The sequence below is a fragment of the Procambarus clarkii genome, chromosome 57 (genome assembly GCF_040958095.1).
Source record: "Procambarus clarkii isolate CNS0578487 chromosome 57, FALCON_Pclarkii_2.0, whole genome shotgun sequence".
In the NCBI taxonomy this organism is placed as follows: Eukaryota; Metazoa; Arthropoda; class Malacostraca; order Decapoda; family Cambaridae; genus Procambarus; species Procambarus clarkii.
Window position 1 is genome coordinate 11,831,000 of NC_091206.1, and position 12,074 is coordinate 11,843,073.

The 12,074-nt window shown below is 42.1% G+C and overlaps 2 non-coding genes across 2 annotated transcripts; both read right to left on the reverse strand.

Moving 5' to 3' along the window:
- Positions 1-2,495: 2,495 nt before the first annotated feature.
- On the reverse strand, positions 2,496-2,579 carry TRNAL-UAA (transfer RNA leucine (anticodon UAA)). Its single transcript has one exon. It is a non-coding gene; the product is annotated as a tRNA-Leu (tRNA).
- A 2,751-nt stretch (positions 2,580-5,330) lies between these two features.
- Positions 5,331-5,414, reverse strand: TRNAL-UAA (transfer RNA leucine (anticodon UAA)). The gene has a single exon. It is a non-coding gene; the product is annotated as a tRNA-Leu (tRNA).
- Positions 5,415-12,074: the final 6,660 nt, after the last annotated feature.

Genomic DNA, 12,074 nt, shown 5'->3' on the forward strand with positions numbered 1-12,074 from the left:
ACGTCATGAAAAACGTTAATTGAAAGTTTCCTCTCCTAACCTTTCCGAGTAAGCCAGAGGACTCAAACAGAAAACGAAACAGTACATCACTTTCGTGAGCCGATTTCAATTAAAATTACGTCCGTTTTTGGCCATAGCGCGCATACGAGTGAAAAGCGACGATATTTTAAGAGGACGGGTTGAATTATTGTGTGACGATGATGCTGCTGTATCTGCTACTTCTGTTTCATCTGCTGATGCTACCTATACTGCTATCTCTGCTGCTCCTTCTGCTGCTTCATACTCGTTGTTGCTTCACCAGCACCTACACTCGCCAACTCCTCCGGGATTCGAATCTGCGGCTTCGAAGTTACTACTGACCGTTGGTCTTGTGCTGGTCCTGTTTTGTTTTTTTCCATTCAGAGACAGGCAGTCTGGTCTTTGTTGACCAGACCACACACTAGACAGTGAAGGGACGACGACGTTTCGTCCCTTTACGACGAAGGGACTGACCCAATCGACTTAAGAATGGTCCAGGACGGACCGAAACGTCGTCGTCGTCCCTTCACCTTCTAGTGTGTGGTCTGGTCAACATACTTCAGCCATGTTATTGTGACTCCTCGTCTGCAGTCTAGTCTTTCATTGTAGAGATTTTTCCTTGGGGGAGAGATCCCTTGGGGTCCCTTCATGTTTGGCTGACCGTGAGAGGGAGCCTTGACATGCTGTGTTTGCCCACCATTGTGTATGATGGTTTATGACGGTGTTAGTCGAGCGAATCTTCAGCGTGCCTGAGCCTCGTGGTCACAATTGGACTCTGAATCCCAGCGGCTTTGCTATAAGTCCTCTCTATTACGTGTATCCTTGGCATCCTTCTCCCTGTGCTTCCGTGAACATGCCTTAGTCTTTATCAGCTTTATTCGTCTTTATTGGACACTTATCCCCGGAGCCAACACAAGGTGGAGCACCTGCCTGTGTACTCACCTAGTTGGGCTTGCGGGGGTTGAGCTCTGGCTCTTTCGGCCCGCCTCTCAACTGTCAATCAATCCACTTTATTTTTCACCCACACACATACACACACCTCTAGGAAGCAGCCCGTAGCAGCTGTCTAACTCCCAGGTATCTATTTACTGCTAGGTGAACAGAGGCATCAGGGTGAAAGAAACTCTGCCCATTTGTTTCCGCAATTGCCAGGGATCCAAAAAGCCAGAATGTATAATTACTGACCCCGGCCAGGATGTAACACCATAACAAGCTGAGTAACTCTGAGTACCTACTTACTGCTCGGTGAACAGTTGCATTAGGTCAAAGGAAATGTACCCAACCGTTTCTGTCTCGTCCGGGATTCGAATCCGGAATTCTCGATTGTGCGTTGAGAACGAATCCGACTGTAGTACCGGGGAATTAAGCTCCTGTGTTCAGCTGTTAATTTGTCTACGGTTCTAGAGCACAATGGTTGTGGTTGTACACTTGATATGAAAGTTGGTGGTCTAGTTGTATAGCGGTAAGGTTGTACAACCATACGTGACACAGTCATACACGACCCAACCATACACGACACAGTCATACGTGACACAGTCATACGTGACACAGTCATACACGACACAGTCATACGTGACACAGTCATACGTGACACAGTCATACACGACACAACCATACACGACACAGTCATACGTGACACAGTCATACGTGACACAGTCATACACGACACAGTCATACACGACACAACCATACACGACACAGTCATACGTGACACAGTCATACGTGACACAGTCATACACGACACAGTCATACACGACACAACCATACACGACACAACCATGACCTCCTCGGCCTCCTCCTCCTCCTTCTCTTCCTCTTTATATTTCCTCCTGCTTTTCCACATTACATCCTGCGCCTCTTCCGCATATTCTCTCGCACCTTCCCCCGTCTTCTCCCCCACACATCCTGCTCTTCAATCATCCTACGCCACTTTCCGCATTTCCACCAACTTCCGACAAAACAGATAATCTGATTTTCTGTGTAAAAAAGTTGAGGAGCTTTCAGGAGCCCGAGTGTGTGTGTGTAGTGAACCACAGCTTGGGGCGGTAGTGCTTGTGGGAGTAGTGGGCGTGTATGGTGGTGGGAGTAGTGGGCGTGTATGGTGGTGGGAGTAGTGGGCGTGTATGGTGGTAGTGCTTGTGGTGGTGGTGGTAGCAGTGTGGTCTATGGTGGTAGTGATTGTGGTGGTGGTGGGCGTGTATGGTGGTAGTGCTTGTGGTGGTGGTGGCAGCAGTGTGGTCTATGGTGGTAGTGCTTGTGGTGGTGGTGGCAGCAGTGTGGTCTATGGTGGTAATGCTTGTGGTGGTGGTGGGAGCAGTGTGGTCTATGGTGGTAGTGATTGTGGTGGTAGTGGTAGCAGTGTATGGCCTTGTTGCTGTACTCCTCTGGTTTGGTATTGTGTTCTTTCAACAGAATGAGTTGTTCATCAATTGTCGTACCAATCCGCAAATCCTGACGTTGCAAAAATCTTCCACTTGTGTCAGGTGTGGGGTTCGAACCCACGCACTCTTGCGAGTACCAGAGCTTAAATCTGGCGCCTTAGACCGCTCGGCCAACCTGACGGGTATTAGCATGGGTGTTATCATATTATATGTTATTGTGTAGCGTGAGAGAACGTTAATATTTTATAATATTAAATGTTAGTGTGTAATTAGAAGGATCATTACTGTGTACCGAGAAGGGGACGCTATTATGGAACTAGAGAGGGCGTTAGGGTCAGTCTTAAGTCTTAATTTATAAGTGGGTTTTTTTTCCTCATCTTGCCCGAAACGTTGTGTTGTTGCTGTTTTAGATTCAGCTACTCTGAACAAAAAGTTCCAAGTAGCACGGACTATGGTGAGCCCGTAGTGGACTTTAACAAAAAACGCTGTGCGTATTAGTGGCTTTAGGCATAGTATATACCAGCTCTATATAAAAATCAAACATTCTGCTTGTAACTTAATATGTATGTATGTACTTTTACCTTAATAAACTATTGATTTATTTATTTTATTGTGTAGCAAAAGGGAGCGTTAGTATGTAACAAAAGTGAGTAGTATATAGTATGAATGTTTGTATGTAGGAGAATATGGTAAAGTAAAGTAAAGTAAGTAATTAAAATTTTATTCAGGAAAGTACATACATAGTTGATTTACAAACATAATGTTGGATTTATACACAGAGCTAGTACATACAATACCTAAAGCCACTAGTACACATAGCTTTTCGGTCGTATGGTGTTCTAGTACGTAATATAAACATAAGCTCACTCCACACATTCTCTTGTACTATTTCCATATACAAAACAAGTTCCTTGATACAAATCCTGATCTGAAACTCTTCCTTGACAGGTGTAATAGGACCCATAATCACCACACCAGACATGAATATCTCTTTGATATCCCCAGAGTCAAATTAAATCTGTGTAAACACTCTTTGCAAATAATGGAACTATGGAACTCACTCCCTAACGAATTTAAAAGCTGCCCAACCTACGCCTTATTCAATAGTAAAAACAAAAAGTACCTGATTTCATCTTCATAGTTTTCTACCTTGTGCTTCAAACTCGCACTGTATCTTATGCTACCCAATCCTATATGTGCCTATAGGCCATATAACTTCACCGTTGTATTCACTGCCATCATCATATATCATAGTTATGTTACATGTAAATTTTACTACAATGTACCTAGAAATAATCCTCAAATTATGCTACAATGAACTTGTTGGTAATCTTCAAATTTCACTGTAATGTACCTACTCATTTTCTTCAATTTTTCTTACAATGAACCTATTATCATTTTTCAATTGTGCCACAAATTATTTACTTAAATTTATCTGTTAGATTAAGGACCTGCCCGAAATGCTATGTGTGCTAGTGGCTTTACAAGAATGTAAAATCATCAATGCTATGTACTCTCCTGAACCCAATGTATCTTTTGTACATTATATAAATATATATAAATAAATAAATAAATAAATAAATAAATAAAGTATGCAACAGTTCATAAATGTACTGGAATATTGTATATATAATTATCACATATAAAGTATAAAATAAAACTTGATACATATGTCAAACTACTTAAAACTAAAAACTTTTCTTTATAAATATTGTACTTAATATATAAAATGATATTAAAAAAATTTAATCATCAGCAGAGTCGAGACTTCGCTGGATCAAACTCTCCTTACGCCCACAATTCTTGTAGCAGAGTTCTGACCTTTGCAGGGATTACATTATTTATCAAGAAGTCAACACTCTATGATAGTAAATCTTAAGTAATACTAAGTAACCAACTTAGAGTGCCTCTGCTACCCTTACTGATGTGCTCTTTGCTTCATCTTGGGGACACTGTTACGTATAATCAGTCTTAATTTATAATTACTCGTGTTAATATTCATGACAAAGGTATAAGCTAATGCCTGGAAAAAAACTGTTGATATTAGCTGTATGGATAAATTCTGTAAGTAAAAAGATCATTCGTTTGTGAATTATTTCTTCACGTTTAGGTATGAACATCCGGGCAGGCAGCAGCATGTCCCAGTGAACGCGAGGAATGTCACTTCAAATACGTCTTCAAGATTTTCCACTTACATGATTGACATTGTTAAGCATTCCGCGGGTCCCTTACTGTCACACGAATATCTTCCATACTCCCTGCTTGGGTCTTGAGTCTCTGGGTGGCCCACTCTGCTTCTCACGTGAGCATACTTATATAATAAGTAAGCTCCCTCCATACTTCACGTAGGCTGTGTATGAGTATTTATGACTCAGATATTACTTTCAAAAAAGTTAAATCGTATATGTTTCAAATTTTTCTTCGGCTGTTAAGTCTAATTAATTATTCTGATTTGTATTAGATAATCTTCCAATGGTCTGTCAGACCTTCCTTTTCAATGTTGACATGACCATTCTTTAACCATTAACTATATACTTAATATAAACCTCTGTACTCTAATAAACCCAATGTACATTCTTGTATATAAATAAATAAAATAAAATATATATTTGATTATATGAAGATTTGCCAGAAACGCTGTGCATATTAGTAGCTTCAGGCATTATATGTATTAGCTCTATCTATTAATCCCACATTATGTTTGTAACTCATTTACAATGCCTGAAATAAATATCTGAATATACCATTACCTGAACAGATATCTCAGATTATCTTATCTTATTTATCATGCACTTGGGTGCGTGATAAAATGCTTTTTACACATCTGTTCTATTTTACCGGGTTCTTCCAACAGAATAAGTTTTTTATATAATTTGTCGATTTCTTGTACCATCTCACAGATCCTAACGTTACAAAATACACCGAACAATGTGTCAGGTGTGGGGTTCGAACCCACGCACTCTTGCGAGTACCAGAGCTTAAATCTGGCGCCTTAGACCGCTCGGCCAACCTGACAAGTGATGCTGGGAGTGTTATTGCATAGTAAAATGGAACGTTAATGTGTGTGTAGCAAGAAGGAGCGTTAGTACGTAGTGATAGAAAGCGTTAGTACGTAGTAACAGAAAGCGTTAGTACGTAATAACACAGTATGTAATGTGAGGGGATCGTTAGTATATAGCATGAGGGAAGATCAACAGTAAATCAAGCAGGCTGATACATAACATATTCGTTTTTTAAGAACACGCTGAAACTACTCGCATGCAGACAGCTGCTCTGGCTCAATAATTGCTCTGTAAACCGTAACAGTCTGCGGGTGGGTCAGTCTGCGGGTGGGTCAGTCTGCGGGTGGGTCAGTCTGCGGGTGGGTCAGTCTGCGGGTGGGTCAGTCTGCGGGTGGATCAGTCTGCGGGTGGAGAGTGGCAGTGTGACAAGTTCAATGACAAAAAGGAAGATTTGTAAGCAAAATAAAAATTTTCTTTGATGACTCGGGCCATAGTGAGACATTATGCAAAATATCGATGAATTTATAAAAATAAAATAAAAAATAAATGTTTATTTAGGTAAGGTACATACATACAAGAGATTTTACAAAGATTGATGGATTTATAGATAGAGCTAGTACATACAATGCCTGAAGCCACTATTACGCAAAGCGTTTCGGGCAGGAAAAACTTAAATGACTAAAGCTTAATAATAATTGAGTATAAAGAATAAAATGTGTTGAGAACAAATAAAAATAGAGATAAAAAAGGGGGGAACATGGCTGAAAAAGCAGCACAAATACAATTAGGTCGACAAACAGCGTTGTTTAAAAAAAACAGACATGGGTTGACAGTATAGGGGTAAGGTAGGTTACAGGGAATTTATTAGGTAGTGCTTCGTTTTTATCTTAAACTGGTTGGGAGAGATAGTCTTTAACATGGTTGGGAAGGTCATTTGGCAACGATGAATAAACCAAGACATAACGACGTACACACACTAGCCACACACTTCGTGAGTAACGAGAAATGGTGACACTAACGCCAATAATAAGAGGAGAAAGCATAACATCAACTGTTGTCATCAGGGATGAGAAGCTGAGATTTTTAAAGTTAGTGGCATTTCCCCCTCTCCCTCAAACTGCGTCGAGAAGTTATAACCTGAAAGTTAACTGGAGGGAAGCGACCGCTTGACAACTGCCTACATGGAGACTCGCTCCGTGTGTTATAATGCCTCAAGTACCTCCATACTCACGGTGAAGACTCGCTCCCTGTGTTACAGTGCCTCAAGTTCCTCCATACTCACGGTGAAGACTCGCTCCCTGTGTTACAGTGTCTCAAGTACTTCCATACTCACGGTGAAGACTCGCTCCCTGTGTTACAGTGCCTCAAGTACCTCCATACTCACGGTGAAGACTCGCTCCCTGTGTAACAGTGCCTCAAGACCTCCATACTCACGGTGAAGACTCGCTCCCTGTGTTACAGTGCCTCAAGTACCTCCATACTCACGGTGAAGACTCGCTCCCTGTCTTACAGTGCCTCAAGTACCTCCATACTCACGGTGAAGACTCGCTCCCTGTGTTACAGTGCCTCAAGACCTCCATACTCACGGTGAAGACTCGCTCCCTGTGTTACAGTGCCTCAAGACCTCCATACTCACGGTGAAGACTCGCTCCCTGTGTTACAGTGCCTCAAGTACCTCCATACTCACGGTGAAGACTCGCTCCGTGTGTTACAGTGTCTCAAGACCTCCATACTCACGGTGAAGACTCGCTCCCTGTGTTACAGTGTCTCAAGTACCTCCATACTCACGGTGAAGACTCGCTCCCTGTGTTACAGTGCCTCAAGACCTCCATACTCACGGTGAAAACTTGAGGGCACAAAAGATCTTAATCAGACCTCAGAGGGATTTTTGTTTACATTAACAACTACATCTAACCCTATATGCATGCCTTATAATTTTAATGACAAATAGGAACAAATTTAAGCACTGCAATATCTATGTATTTACAATACATTATTAAACATTGGAAGTCGGCATTTTGCTAATATTTGAACAAATCCCATTCCTTCAAGAATAACGCGAGGACAATATTTGCCATCTTAAATTGGTATAGGATGTCTGGACGATTTTATTTGAAGGCATTTTTGTTTCCTTTGTGAGGTCCTGAGAGTCGTGTGAGGTCCCAAGAGTCGTGTGAGGTCCCAAGAGTCGTGTGAGGTCCCAAGAGTCGTGTGAGGTCCTGATAGTCGTGTGAGGTCCTGATAGTCGTGTGAGGTCCCAAGAGTCGTGTGAGGTCCTGAGAGTCGTGTGAGGTCCCAAGAGTCGTGTGAGGTCCCAAGAGTCGTGTGAGGTCCCAAGAGTCGTGTGAGGTCCCAAGAGTCGTGTGAGGTCCCAAGAGTCGTGTGAGGTCCCAAGAGTCGTGTGAGGTCCCAAGAGTCGTGTGAGGTCCTGAGAGTCGTGTGAGGTCCCAAGAGTCGTGTGAGGTCCCAAGAGTCGTGTGAGGTCCCAAGAGTCGTGTGAGGTCCCAAGAGTCAGTTTAATGTAATGACTCCCAACTAATTTTCATTTAACATATCTACTACATATATTTATCTCTAACGCGCGCGAATACGAACGTTTACACGAACCTATTTACTGTTCAGTAAACAGAGGCATTAGGTGAAAGAATCTCTGCCCTATTTGTTTCTATCTTAGCCGGGAATCGAACCCAGGTCCTTAGAAATAAGACCCCCGAGCGCTGTCCCCTCAATCGAAGACCCACGTGTTCACCCATTTGTACTCGCCTATTTGTGCCTGCAGGATCGAGCATTAGCTCTTGGACTCCACCTTTCCAGCCGCCGGTTGTCTAAAGCAATGATTCCTGGGCCTATTTCCCTTGTGTACTCACCGAGTTGTGCTTAGGGGAGTTGAGCTCCTTGGCCCCGCCTCTCAACTGCCAATCAATTGGAGTCTGAGCCTGTTTGGCTTTATCATATCTACGTTTGAAACTGTGTATGGAGTCTGCCTTCACTCCACCCCATCACTGCCTAGTGATTGGTGAACCCGGAGTGACAATGTAACGTATGATTACGTATACATATTTGTTTGTTTAGACACAGAGTTTATTGTTTTTATATCATTATTTAGTATAGTCTTGGTTACAGCAGTCGAGCTGACGGTGTAGTGACGTGTCGTAGAAGTTGAGACGTAGCCTGGAGCAGAGCAGAGAGCAGAGTGAGGCCGGGGGTTGAGAGCTCAGATGCGGGTTGAGAGTCGCAGAGCATGGCGCTCTGAATGCGGGCGGAGTCGAGGAGCTCTATGCGGGACGAGAGCATGGAACAAATCCACAAGGGCCGTGACGAGGATTCGAACCTGCGTCCGGGAGCATCCCAGACACTGCCTTAATCGACTGAGCTACGACAGGGTTAAAAGGGTTGAAACCCTTGTTCATTTGATGCATCACGTTAGTGTGATCTCTGTGTGTGAGCATGGAAGCTCGTTGCGGCCGGAGTCTGGCTGTCTGCTCTGTGTCGAAGCGTCTTGTAAGGGTAGGAACTGGACACGTCGAGTGCTACATTATTGTTGGTGAATGTTGAAGATGTGCGGCATCTCTCAAGCGTCTGTACTGAACCACTCTTGAAATTAGACTAATGATGATTGATGAAGATTAAGCTCCCCAAGAGATGGCACGGGAATGAGTGCAGAGTTACAAACCCATTAAGATTTCAACTTAGATTCAACTGAGCAGAAGAAGTTGTTAAACACGTGGGACAAAATCTTACTGAAGCGATTATACGAGTCATAAATACTCATACTCCGCCCAAGTAAAACAGAAACAAGCAACACTTAGTGGGCCAGCCAGAGGCTTAGGGTCCTGCAAAAAAAAGCACGGGAAACCCGTAGGTGGTAGATTTTTTGGAGTGAATGTAATCTTTGGTTGTAAATCATGATTCGATGTTGTTTTTTTCAGATTCAGCTACTCGGAACAAAATCAAGTAGTGCGGGCTGTGATGAGTCCGTAATCAATCAGTCATTGTTGTTGTTGTTTTAGATTTATCTACTCAAGACGAAATATCCATGTAGCTACAGTGAGCCCGTAATTGAGTTCGTTTATTCTTGATAATCTTGTTTATGTGATATTTGGGTTAAAGTTTAAAATGGAGGTGGGATTTCCTCCATTTCTTTTTCGCTTCTGTTTTAGTCTTGTTGTAATAACATTATCTTGGTGGTGGATATAGATGCACAGTGTTCACTAGTGTGTCCCATTCTTCAACTGTTTTTTAATCATTGTAGTCGCTGTGGAATTTACATTTACATTTGGAATTTACTAACTCCCAGGCACCTGGTTACTGCTAGGTGAACAGGGGGCATCAGGGTGAAAGGAAACCTGCCCACTTGTTTCCACCTTCGCTGGGAATCGAACCCGGACCCTCAGGACTCGGCTGTCCACTCAGCCGCCCAGGATCCACCCCCACAAGCTCGAATTACTGATCCTCCTTATGATGCAACAAGCTAACTCATAGGTATCTATTTACTGCTAGGTAAACAGACTATTAAGTGACAGGAAACGTGTCCAATTATTTCAGTCCTGTTAGGGATTCGAACCTGGAATTCCCGATTGTGAGTCGGGATCGAACCCGACTGTACTACCGGGAACCTTTTGGAGGCCACTGATCCAGACCACTCCTTCAAAAAATCAGATGAAACACTAACAGTTTTAAGCTCAACACGCTACATGGTAGGACAGAAAATAGAAGACGCTTTTTCACCCATAAGTTTATAAACTCATTGAATCGATTACCCGCCGAAGCCGTAAATCCAGAAACACTGCGGAATTTTAACCACCCTGCTTGAAAAATTCTTCAGGACAAATGAAAGGGACATTTGACAAGCCGCTGGCGTCCTGTTTTCGTCGAGGCCACTAGTGTGTTAGTGGCTCTCAGGTAAATTCAGGTAAATATAAACCAGTAGAAAGGCCTACCCGCTGAAATCCTAAATGCCAAAACACTGCTGAATTAAAGATCTAAATCGATAAAATTATCAGGACAAATCTTTGACACGCTGACGGCTACCTGTCCTCGTTGAGGCCACTAGAGTGTTGGTGGTCCTCAGATAAATTCAGACAAATGTTTGCGCCCGATTGTGCGATTTTTTCATAAAGTTACCCCACCCTACTGTCACATTTTCTTTACCTCACTGTCTCTATAGCGTTTTCTTTTATCATGTACGTACGCTCGGGGGTTACTTTTTTTGTTATTATTTCCTCTTTTTACTTAGTATTTATTTATCCACCGCTGCCCACTGGATGGGGGTCGGTGTGCAGGACAAACGTATAAATTGTGACACTAGCTCTAGACATTTTCAGAGGTCACGATCTCTCCGTAGGGTGCAGTCGCACCGTCACAAATCTCCAGTATCAGTTAATGATACTGGTAATGGCTCCAAAGGGGCACCACTTACGGGCTATTCATGCCCGTGCCACCTTTTGGGTGGCTTAATCTTCATCAATCAATCAATCTCCACATTTGTCAGTTGCTTAATTTAGAAACTGTACTTGTAGTCGATCTCGAACCCATTGATGATGTAATGACTTATATTGAATTTTGTAACTAGCTCACCAAGATTGTAACTTGCTTAGCTAAATGAATTGTGGGGTTCAGTCCCTGAGCCAGTTATGTGCCTCTGTAACACTTTCCACTACCACCCACATGATGGGTATGGGGTGCATAATAAATTAACTAACTATACAAGCCGGTACAATGGGTTGTGAAGGTACATACATTAGTGATTAAGTGGTACATAATTGCAATGCCACTAACACGCATAGTTTCGTGCAGGTCCTTAAGCTAACCAATAAATATAATGATAGGTATACATTTTAAGAGAATGTTAAATCATTCCTCCGAGGCTAAGGGTGCCCTTCTTCCAGCCAGAGGTGGTACTCCCTTTTAACAGAATATAAGTTCACATAATAACTACCTCGGCATCGATTGATAAAGTTAGAGAAAATTCTCATGAAAAATGGAGGTGTCTGGCAAGCTGCCAGCTTCTCACAAGCCCTTCATTTTTATTCTCACTTAAAATTGCATTGAGAAAATATAATTTCAAACTGTCATATAAAGAGCAACCAAGAGAATCTGTCAGTAAAGAGATTTAACCACACTTAGAATATTTCCCATGCCCAGAACTCAAAATCTCATTTTCAAAGGAAAATGGGCTCATATTTTACTGAACAAAACTTCTGCAACTGGAAATGATATGCTCAGTGGCTTTCCCAAGGCCCCAACTATTTCTTGTAATTTTGCCTCAATCTGTGAACTGGGTCCCAACATTCTAAGCAAATCCACACATTCCCTGCTTCAGAGAACTCTTGTTTGTCAAATCGATTGAGTAAATTTAGCATGGAAAGTGCATGTTCCAACCAGAAATTCACCGAATTGAGGTTTCATTATACAGTGTGTGTATTTCACTGGCGATGAAAGAAGATAATTAGCTTAATCTCTTTGATGAAAATTTGAAGTGTGAACAATATCGAGATTAATTAGCTGTAAAATATAAACACACTAATATTCTTACATACTATCAGCTTTTCTGCTATCAGAATTATGTACAAAGGTGCCTTCTTTTCATGTGGACATATGTTCATTAAATACTGTTTACGGTAAATCTAAATACTGTATAACAGTTATACTAAAAGATAAAAAAAAGAAATGA